The following is a 9002-nucleotide window of genomic DNA, read 5'->3' on the forward strand; positions in this document are numbered from 1 at the left end:
TATCCCCTAAAATCATCGCGTGAAATAGAAACGCGTAAATAGACATAATTCTCCGTGATTACTGAAGGAAAATTGAAGGTTACCTGAAGGGGGTAAGCCAACCGACAACATCACTCACTCACGGAGCTGAGCCCTTCTTGAGAAGCCGTCAATTGTGCAGCTACTCAAGAACTTCCTAGCATTTTATGGAACCCTCAAGTTCATTACCACGTTCACAAGAGCCCTCCAGTGGTCCCTATTTTGAGGCAGGTCAATCCACTCCATAACATCCTATCCTAATTCTCTAAGATCCATTTTAATATTATCAATCCCCACTACATCTTGGTCTTCCTAGTGGTTCTTTCCTTCTGGCTTTCCCGCCAATATCATATATGCATTCGTCTTCACTCCATTCGTGCTACATGCCCTGCCCATTTCATTCTCATTGACTCTATTATACATGTACTTGGAGAAGAGTTCAAGTTATGGAGCTCCTTATTATTCAGTTTTCTCCAACCTCCTGTCACTTCATCTCTCTTCTGTCCAAATATTCTCCTCAACATATAAACATTTATTCATGTAAAATAATTTTCTTAGTTTATAATTCTCTTTGAAGAATGCATTCATTTCCAATTTTATACCATCCCTCCGCTCAGTCATCTACGCGCAGCTTCTAGGGTCTTCACCAAGACTCAGTCCTCGCCATATTGCCCGTTACTGATAGCGTAATCGTGTTAAAATGAGAATTAAAACCGTGTAAAGTAAGAACTGGTACACATTCGACCGCCTCTGTGGTCTAGTGGTCAGAGTTCCTGGCTACAGATCCAGAGGTCCGGGTTCGATTCCCAGCGCTACCAGATTTTTTCTGAGAAGTATTGGGTTTGGAATGGGATTCACTCAGCCTCGTGAGGATAAGTGAGGAGATATTTCAAGGAAATAGCGGCTCCGGTCTAGAAATCCGAGATTAACGGTCGTGGGAATTCGTTGTGCTGACCACGCGACACCCTCTATCCGCTAAAGTTGGCACTAACTTCGCTGACAAGCGGCGGTCGCTCGGTCGGTATAATTCGCTTGCGGACTACAGGCCATACATTCTTCATTCGAGTTACACTGAAACCGTGTGCAGCACGAAATACTGTACGACAATAACCAATGACGTGACACTAATGCACTGGTCTGATGTGCGTTCTCTCTCAAATGTATGCATCTCCCGGCACTGTGAAATGATGTTATTTACTGTCTTGCAGAGTAATGACGAATCCGCATGGAAGACATTTCGAGGGGAGAAGTAATGACAATTCGATTTAGGAAGATGGACGAGCAATGCATTAGCGTTGTGACAGAGAGGCCATATTTGCTGAATATACGAGCAGGGGTGATCAGGATTTCAGATAAATGCACTTGGCTCGAACTCGCAGATTCTGGTTACCAACAACTTCTGGAAACCACATACAGTGTCAACTTCCTTTCAGGAGTCTATTTTAAATATTCTGAGGCATCAGGTGGTAGCGTAGTTGGTTTAGGCACTATGCTACAAGCCTGAAGGTCGCGGGTTCGATTCCCAATGAAGTCACTATGTTTTTTCTTCCAGCGGCACCATGGCCCTGAAGTCGACTCAGCCTCTAACAGAAATAAGTACTAGGAATATTTCTTGGGGTACAGAGCGGCCGGCGCTTAATGTTGAAACCCTCACGGTCTTCTGTGAGTGGGCTGTCTAGAAAATATGGGCGCCTTGACGTCTTACAGACTTATGGGCCTCCACGGTCTGTTACAGGGATACCTTGCTTCCCAAACCACGGAGACGAAACAGAAGGAAGTAACTGTTCTTGCAAAAGCCGTAATGTGCGTTGTGGGTTCAGTAATTAAACTTAATTATGAAAGTAACTTTGATAGCTCAGTCAGTATAGTGATGGGATACGGGTTGGATGACCGGCGTTCGATTCACGGTAAGGACAACAGAATTTTTATTCTTTTCTACGTTGTCCAAACAGGCGCTGGAACCCATCCAGCCTCCTATCTGAAGGTTACAGGGAACTCTTTCTCCAGGGTAAAGAGGCCAGAGTTTTGAAGTCAACTTCCATCCAGTGTCGAGGTCAAGAATCGTGCAGCTATCTCTCCACTCCGCCATACATCTCCGTGACTTAGTGCTTAATTAATTAAGCACGGGGACAACCGTAACTTTTATCCTAATTTCCTCATTTTTGTAAAAAATTAAAGGAGGCTTATGACATCATCTTGCTGTCTATCTCTGTCTCCGTTCGTTTCTGTCCATCTCTCTGTGTACTCCTCTGTTTCTGTGTATTTCCGCTAAATTTTTATAAGGCTTATGATTCGCCTCATTGTCTGTGTGTCTGTGTGTCGCCTTTAATTCTATTTTCTTTTCGCGTTCTTTCTCGTATGAAAGTGAAGTGGACGATTACTTTCATCACAGAACTTCTTGTTTACCTTTACTATTTTTGGGAAAGGCGTGAAGCCTATTGTGGGTTTAGTAACTGAATCAGTTTAAGATAGCAGTGGTTCTTCAGAGGGGCCTAAGATGCATTAGTATATAAAACGTTATTTATCATTAATATTAATGTAATAAGCAAAATAAATTATTGAAGTATAAATATATAATGTTAGCCTTAAAATTGATCTCATATTCGATTCAATCTGCGATTGAATATCGAAGCTTTCGATAAAATCAGAGTCAGCCCACCCCTAAATAGAAGCATGTATTATTCATAGCAACCCTTATTATCTGCACTCACACCTCTGCATAGCTGAGCCCTAAAGAATACAAAAACATGAAGAAATTTGATTGATGAACTGCAAGAGAGTACAATTTTTCACTACTTGTCAAAAATCTTAGAAACTGAGAAGACTTAACAAATGCTCGGTATGCTCGCGCATCGGATATGAGTCAAGTGCAGATATGCTTACTGCTCAATCGGAGGAGGACTGCTTCATAATTGATTGATTATTTTCAAGTAACACTATTCTCCAGTCTCGCAAAGGAAAATTGCAATTTCCATCCGTCCGCATTTAAAATTTGAGAACTTCTGAAAAGTAAAGCTATCCTTATAACAGGCCGTGAAGGCCCATACGGCTGTGAGACGTCGAGGCTCCCACATTTTCTAGACAATCGGCTCACAGATGGCGGTGAGGTTGTCAGCCCTTTACTCCCAGGAAGATTCCTAGTACTCATTTCTGTTAGATGCTGTGCCGACCCCAGGATCATAGTGCGGCTGGAAGGATTAGGTCAATTGAAAAAAAGAATCCAATGACTTCATCGGGACTTGAACCCACGACCTTCCGGCATGTAGCATAGTGCTACATAATGCATATAAAAAAAATGCATGTACGTAAAGTGTACACCCCTGAACCAGACTGACTATGACAGAGTTAAAAGAAAATAAACAGGCTGTTGAAGACAACGTTCTAGAATCCGTCTCCATGTTTGTTGATTCACTTTTCCATTTCTACGGCCTATTATATTCGGCCTAATGGACGTATGTGAGATCCTCTGTGTGGAAGATGTTCTGGGTTCTCTTCTGAGTGGCGAGTTGGCATGGGGGGATCTCAAAACAATTTTTCATACAGTTACATTCTTGCAGAAAAGTCTGACGCCATCCCCCAGCGAAACTATTCCACTCCACCCGCTGTTTTTCTCAATTCGACAAAAGGCCGCGTAAGTTTTTCTTACATCTTACTGCCTACACTAGGCTTTCAACCCCCCACGTCGCAAGGCGCTGAAGGGAAATACATCAAGTGGAGGGTTCTCTAACACTAACACGTATTGTGACCTTATGTATAGATATTTAGCAGGCCTTACTTCGAAGGGAGAAAAGCTGTACATTTGTTGTCAATATTTCTTTGTAGTGTAACATTCAGCCTGTAACTTCATACGCGCAATTTCTCATACAACATGGAAAATGCATTGCGTGTTTTTATGCTTTGTTCTATGAAGTGGTTATAAATCCCATATTGCTGACATGGAGAAGGTTGGAGTAGTTGTAAGGTTTCAGATATAGGAAGTGCTGGTTTCGAAGCTTGGCTCAGTAGGAGCTATGGTTAATAAGGGCTTCTGTAGTTTTCTCCAGCATATATATATCATAATATATGAAAATAATATTATAGATAATTAGTTTTGATACGACATCTAAAACTATGATTATATTAGGTGTTAAGCTTAGGGGGAGATTTTACGTATAGACGCGTGTATGAGTAGCTCTCGACGGGGTTTTGGATTGGATATTGGATCTATTGACCACTTTAACACATGACACGTGACTACAATTAATTAAAGCACCATTACTAATCTCCATACTTTAAAAGTCACTAGGGCACACATTAAAATTTTCCAATTTTCAGTGTCTTTATATTCGTTTCCCGGTAACGGTTTCTAACAGTGAAGATTTTCAGCTTCCGTACTCACGACGTTTCCGGCTGGCCACCGATTCACAACTGAACTAAGATCAAAGTCAAATTTAAGTCGAAGTTACTTTACGACTGGAGGTTCCAGTGTTTCTTTTTCGGCCGTTGCTTAGAAACGACTGTTGTTTCAGAGCCGTCAACTAGGAACGGCTGTTTCTGTGGCTTCACAGTTCTTATTTTAAGTAAATAAGTTAGAGCACTGTAGTTTTATGAATACGTGGACAGGAAACGCTTGCTAATCTGGATAAAAAGGGGGGTCATCAGGATTAACTGATAATCCGGATTAATCAAGAGAAAGGTAGCCCTAAAATACAAAAGAACTTAGTAAACGGAAATTTTAACATTATAGGTAATGCCGATTAAAATAAAAATATCACTGCAGCTATTTATTCCTCTCTCACAAGCTGAAATCCAGCTGAAGCCAATCTCGGATATTTTCTTGCCTGGTTTCAGTCTCTCAAGCTGCTCTCAACACAGCCGTAAAGTCCTCTTAGTCGTAAATTCTTTTTGCTCCTAAATCCCACATGTCTTTTAAAGAAGGTACTCGACTGTGAACAGAATTTTTCATTTTCCATATTTCGATCCGGATTATCCTAAATCTGAATTAATTTGAACCGGATTAGTGAGGGTTTACTGTTTTTACCTTTCAGTATTTTACAATTATGAATCTGCCGCTTATACTATTATGTAGGTACAGGAGTAACTCCTAGCAACAGATTCCTTGAGAAGCTGATAGTTGCTCACCTACTCAGGAAATTCCCCACATAATATATGGGAACATAATATTTCATTACCACGGGCTCAAGAACTCACCACAGGTTCCTATACTGTGCCAGCACACAACCCCTCCCCATGTTTTTATACAATTCTGATATCATCTTCCTATCCAAACTTAGGATTTTCGAGTGGTACACATTAATATACGCTAGAGGAATTATTGACTAAACTGTGTCAAAAATATCTTTGAGGTTACGTCATCATTATATAACTACGTGAGCAAATACCCTCGCCAACGGCCATACCATGTTGAAAACACCGGTTCTCGTCCGATCACCGAAGTTAAGCAACATTGGGCGTGGTTAGTACTTGGATGGTTGACCGCTTGGGAACACCACGTGCTGTTGGCACTTCTTTTTGGCCGCGTCATAGCTCAAGCGGTTAGTCGCTCATTCCACAATCGCCCTCACGTGTCATCTGGGGCTGGTACAATAGGCCAGAAGTGGCCGCAGTACAAGGGACTTTTTTTATTGCTAGTGGGGTGGGTTAAGTCCCTTGTACTTCGGTCACTTCTGGCCTACTGTACCAGCCCCAGATGATAGTTGAGGGTGATTGTGGAGCAATTTGTGGAATGAAGATTGGCAAGGGGAAACCGAAGTAGTCGGAGAAAAAACTTACACCAGCGCCACTTTGTCCACCCCGAATCCCACTTGACCACACCCGGGATCGAACCCGGTCCGCCGCGTTAGGGAGCCAGCGACTAACCGCTTGAGCTATGGCGCGGCCTACAAGGGACTTAGTCCTACACCACTAGCAATAAAAAATAATACATCCTCATTAAAAAGTCACTAGATACGATTTTCAACATACTTTATGAACCAAAATATCTATAACGGAGATCTCCGTGAAGAAACAGGGGTTTTTCTTCGGTAAGGTTGGCAACTCAATGTATGACGTACCCACAGAGATGCTTCAGACAGAGTATAGCTGAATCACTATTAGCTCCCCTAAGATGAGTTCTGTTCCATGAAGTGTGTTACTTAATAGTTGACTGTAGTCATTAACGATAAAATATTATATTTTTTGTAGATACCCGTAAAAATATGAACATCTTTCCTACTTGTTTTACATACTGTCCTGTGCAGTAGGAACTATTAACAGTGGAATTTACTGAGCTGTTGAATTCTTCATGCTAAGGCTATAAAGACATTTCTTCAACATGCTGCAACAGTTATGGACATCTGTAGTCGATTCTTGTAACTACATAAACTACCCACAGGAAGGAACTGAACTGGCAAAAAGGAGGCAGCGAGAGACGATTGTTACATTGGTTCCGTGCAATGGGAAACGGGCAGAATAATATTTAATAATTTTTACTTCAATGAGAGTATAATTATATTATGATATATTCTGTCGTCACAAACATGGCTCAGGTCACCACATTGCGGCTGCGAAAATAAAATATTATGGGGAAGAAATGTCATTATCGTAATTCAGATATGATGACATGATAATTGAAATATCGTCCCTGCTAGGTAACGGCTTAAAGAACAGGACAGATATCGCTAGGCGACGGTCTAAGCAGAGTCAGAGTTAAAACTACTTTACGACTGGCGGTTTACCGCTAATCAGTTTGTCTTTGCGACAAACCACTTGAGAGTCAAGACCAATAATTTTATTTAACAACGAAAACTTGCGGTTATAGCCCCGCGGGACTCAATCCGAGAATCACTGAGCTGGCGAGGGCCAGCAGTAATTGTAAACGACTGACCCGTCCTTTCTTCAGAGAGGAAGCCCAATTTCAACAAGTTCGCAACTGTCTTGATAGTAATACAAATCTGGTCTTGGGACCCAGATAGGAGCTCTACTCCAAGATAGACTGGCCGACTGACCGTCGGTCGTAACGTAACTTTGACTCTAAATCACTATGCTGACGAAGGCCAGCAGCAATTTAGCAGTCAATTAATAAGCCAGTGATGACCAGTTACGGCTAAGAGCCCCTAAAGGTAGTTAGATGAAATTCGACATTTGAGACAAAGTTGTAACATGGTTGAGAGCCGACGACTTGAGTAAAAGAGGTGATTGTAAGGGGCCGCTACCAAGCAACGACTAGTTAAGACAGTAAACTAAGAAGACTTAGCATGTGTTACAGTGTTTTGTTTAGCGCGTAGATTAGCTATAGCTTTATAATTATTTGTATTTACAAGTGTTCAATAAATCCAATTATCAATCCGAAGTCCATATCAATTAATATGTGACAATATTGCAGTGTATCTCGATTATAAATAATTCCTTTCCTTCGGAATGTCATCAAATGGTGTGTAAATGCGGGCGGTTGCCGCCTTACGTCTCCATTTTGTTTATATGTCCGCATGAAAATATTATCAATACTCGCGGAAGACACATGATACACTGAAACAAAAGACTGGTCGTTCGTTCGTGAGCAGCTACAAGAATTGCGTTGATACTACCTGTAAACGCTCAACAATTAATTTATATTGTAGTCTGGAACGGGGTCCACTCAGCCTCGTGAGGATAATTGAGGAGCAATTTCAAGGAAATAGCGGCTCCGGTCTAGAAAACCGAGATTAACGGCCGCTGTGATGCGTTGCGCTGACCACGTCACACACTCTATCCGCAAAAGTTGTTACTAACTTCTCCGACAAGCGACGGTCGCTCGGTCGGTATAGTTCACTTGCGGGCTACAGGCCATGGAGTTTAGGTTTTTAGTCTCAAAACAATAACCACATGCATACAAATCTCGTTATATGTAAAGACTATGATTTTGTCTAAAGCACTGACTATTGTACCAATTTTGATAAAAAATAACTTGCCTCACTCTACTTATATTCTTAGATTATGTGTGCGAATTCTGATAATAACCGTCGTTAAATAATTACCTTATGAAAAATATAATTTCTAAATATATAGCTAAATAAATATTTTAATTTGCTTATTATCCCACGCGAAATGCTACAAATGTTTTCGGGACGAATAGTACAATTCCCTCACTACAGTATCTATGTTCCCAGAACATCAGCCTAAATGCCATTTCAGCTTAAAGATGGATAAAGGATTGGTGAACGGTATCCTTATCTGATTTCACGTGACCAGCATCACGTAATGTACTTTCAACAAGAGTTGAAATTCATAAAAATGTAAATCTTATCACGTATGACGCAACATTAATTTCCGGTCAGACTTTACACGACTTTGATCTTGGGCTTTTGAAATTATTTCCTGTTTCTTATCGTTAAATCAATCTGAAATGAGGATCAAGTTAAAGCTGCTTTAGATAGAAGGGAGATGGGTTCCTACTGCAGCCTTGTTTCGTTTCAGCAAGGAGAAGCTTCATGAAGTGAAGCTCGGTGATCAGGAGGGTTGCTGATTTTGTAAACAACCACTTTAATCTGTAGCTTGTCTAAATATAATTGTAACTCCTTTTATAAAGGCTCAGGTTCCGTTCACTTTTAAAATGGATGTTCATGATAAGGTTTCTTTTGTTCTCTAATATACTCTTATGAGAGAGACAAAGCTTTAAACCTTTGAAATCCAATTACCGATTCGATCGGTTCGGAGAACTTGCAATAGAATCGACAAAGCTGAAGGGATCGGTTAGAATTTCTTCTATTAGTATAGCATTTCTTTCAACAGATGGCATAAAATGTGATATACAGATTCCGAGACGAAAGAATGATCTTTCATATGAAATATTTTTGCTGTTTTTTTTTTGGAAGGAAATTTGAGGAAATAATTCTCGGATTTTACTTACAACCGTATTTATACCTAAACAGATCCGTTGTGCCGGTCACGGTACCCGAGCTGTCTAAGGTATGTACTGTCTTCGCTCGCTCGGAAGCCGGGACCGTGGGTTCGGATGTTTCCTGTGA

General features: G+C 40.9%; 1 non-coding gene across 1 annotated transcript; it reads left to right on the forward strand.

The window, feature by feature from the left end:
* The first annotated feature begins 5403 nt into the window (after nt 1–5403).
* LOC111866887 lies at nt 5404–5522 on the forward strand. Its single transcript, XR_002843232.1, has one exon. It is a non-coding gene; the product is annotated as a 5S ribosomal RNA (ribosomal RNA).
* Nucleotides 5523–9002: the final 3480 nt, after the last annotated feature.

Source organism: Cryptotermes secundus, unplaced genomic scaffold (assembly GCF_002891405.2).
Source record: "Cryptotermes secundus unplaced genomic scaffold, Csec_1.0 scaffold673, whole genome shotgun sequence".
Taxonomy (NCBI): Eukaryota; Metazoa; Arthropoda; class Insecta; order Blattodea; family Kalotermitidae; genus Cryptotermes; species Cryptotermes secundus.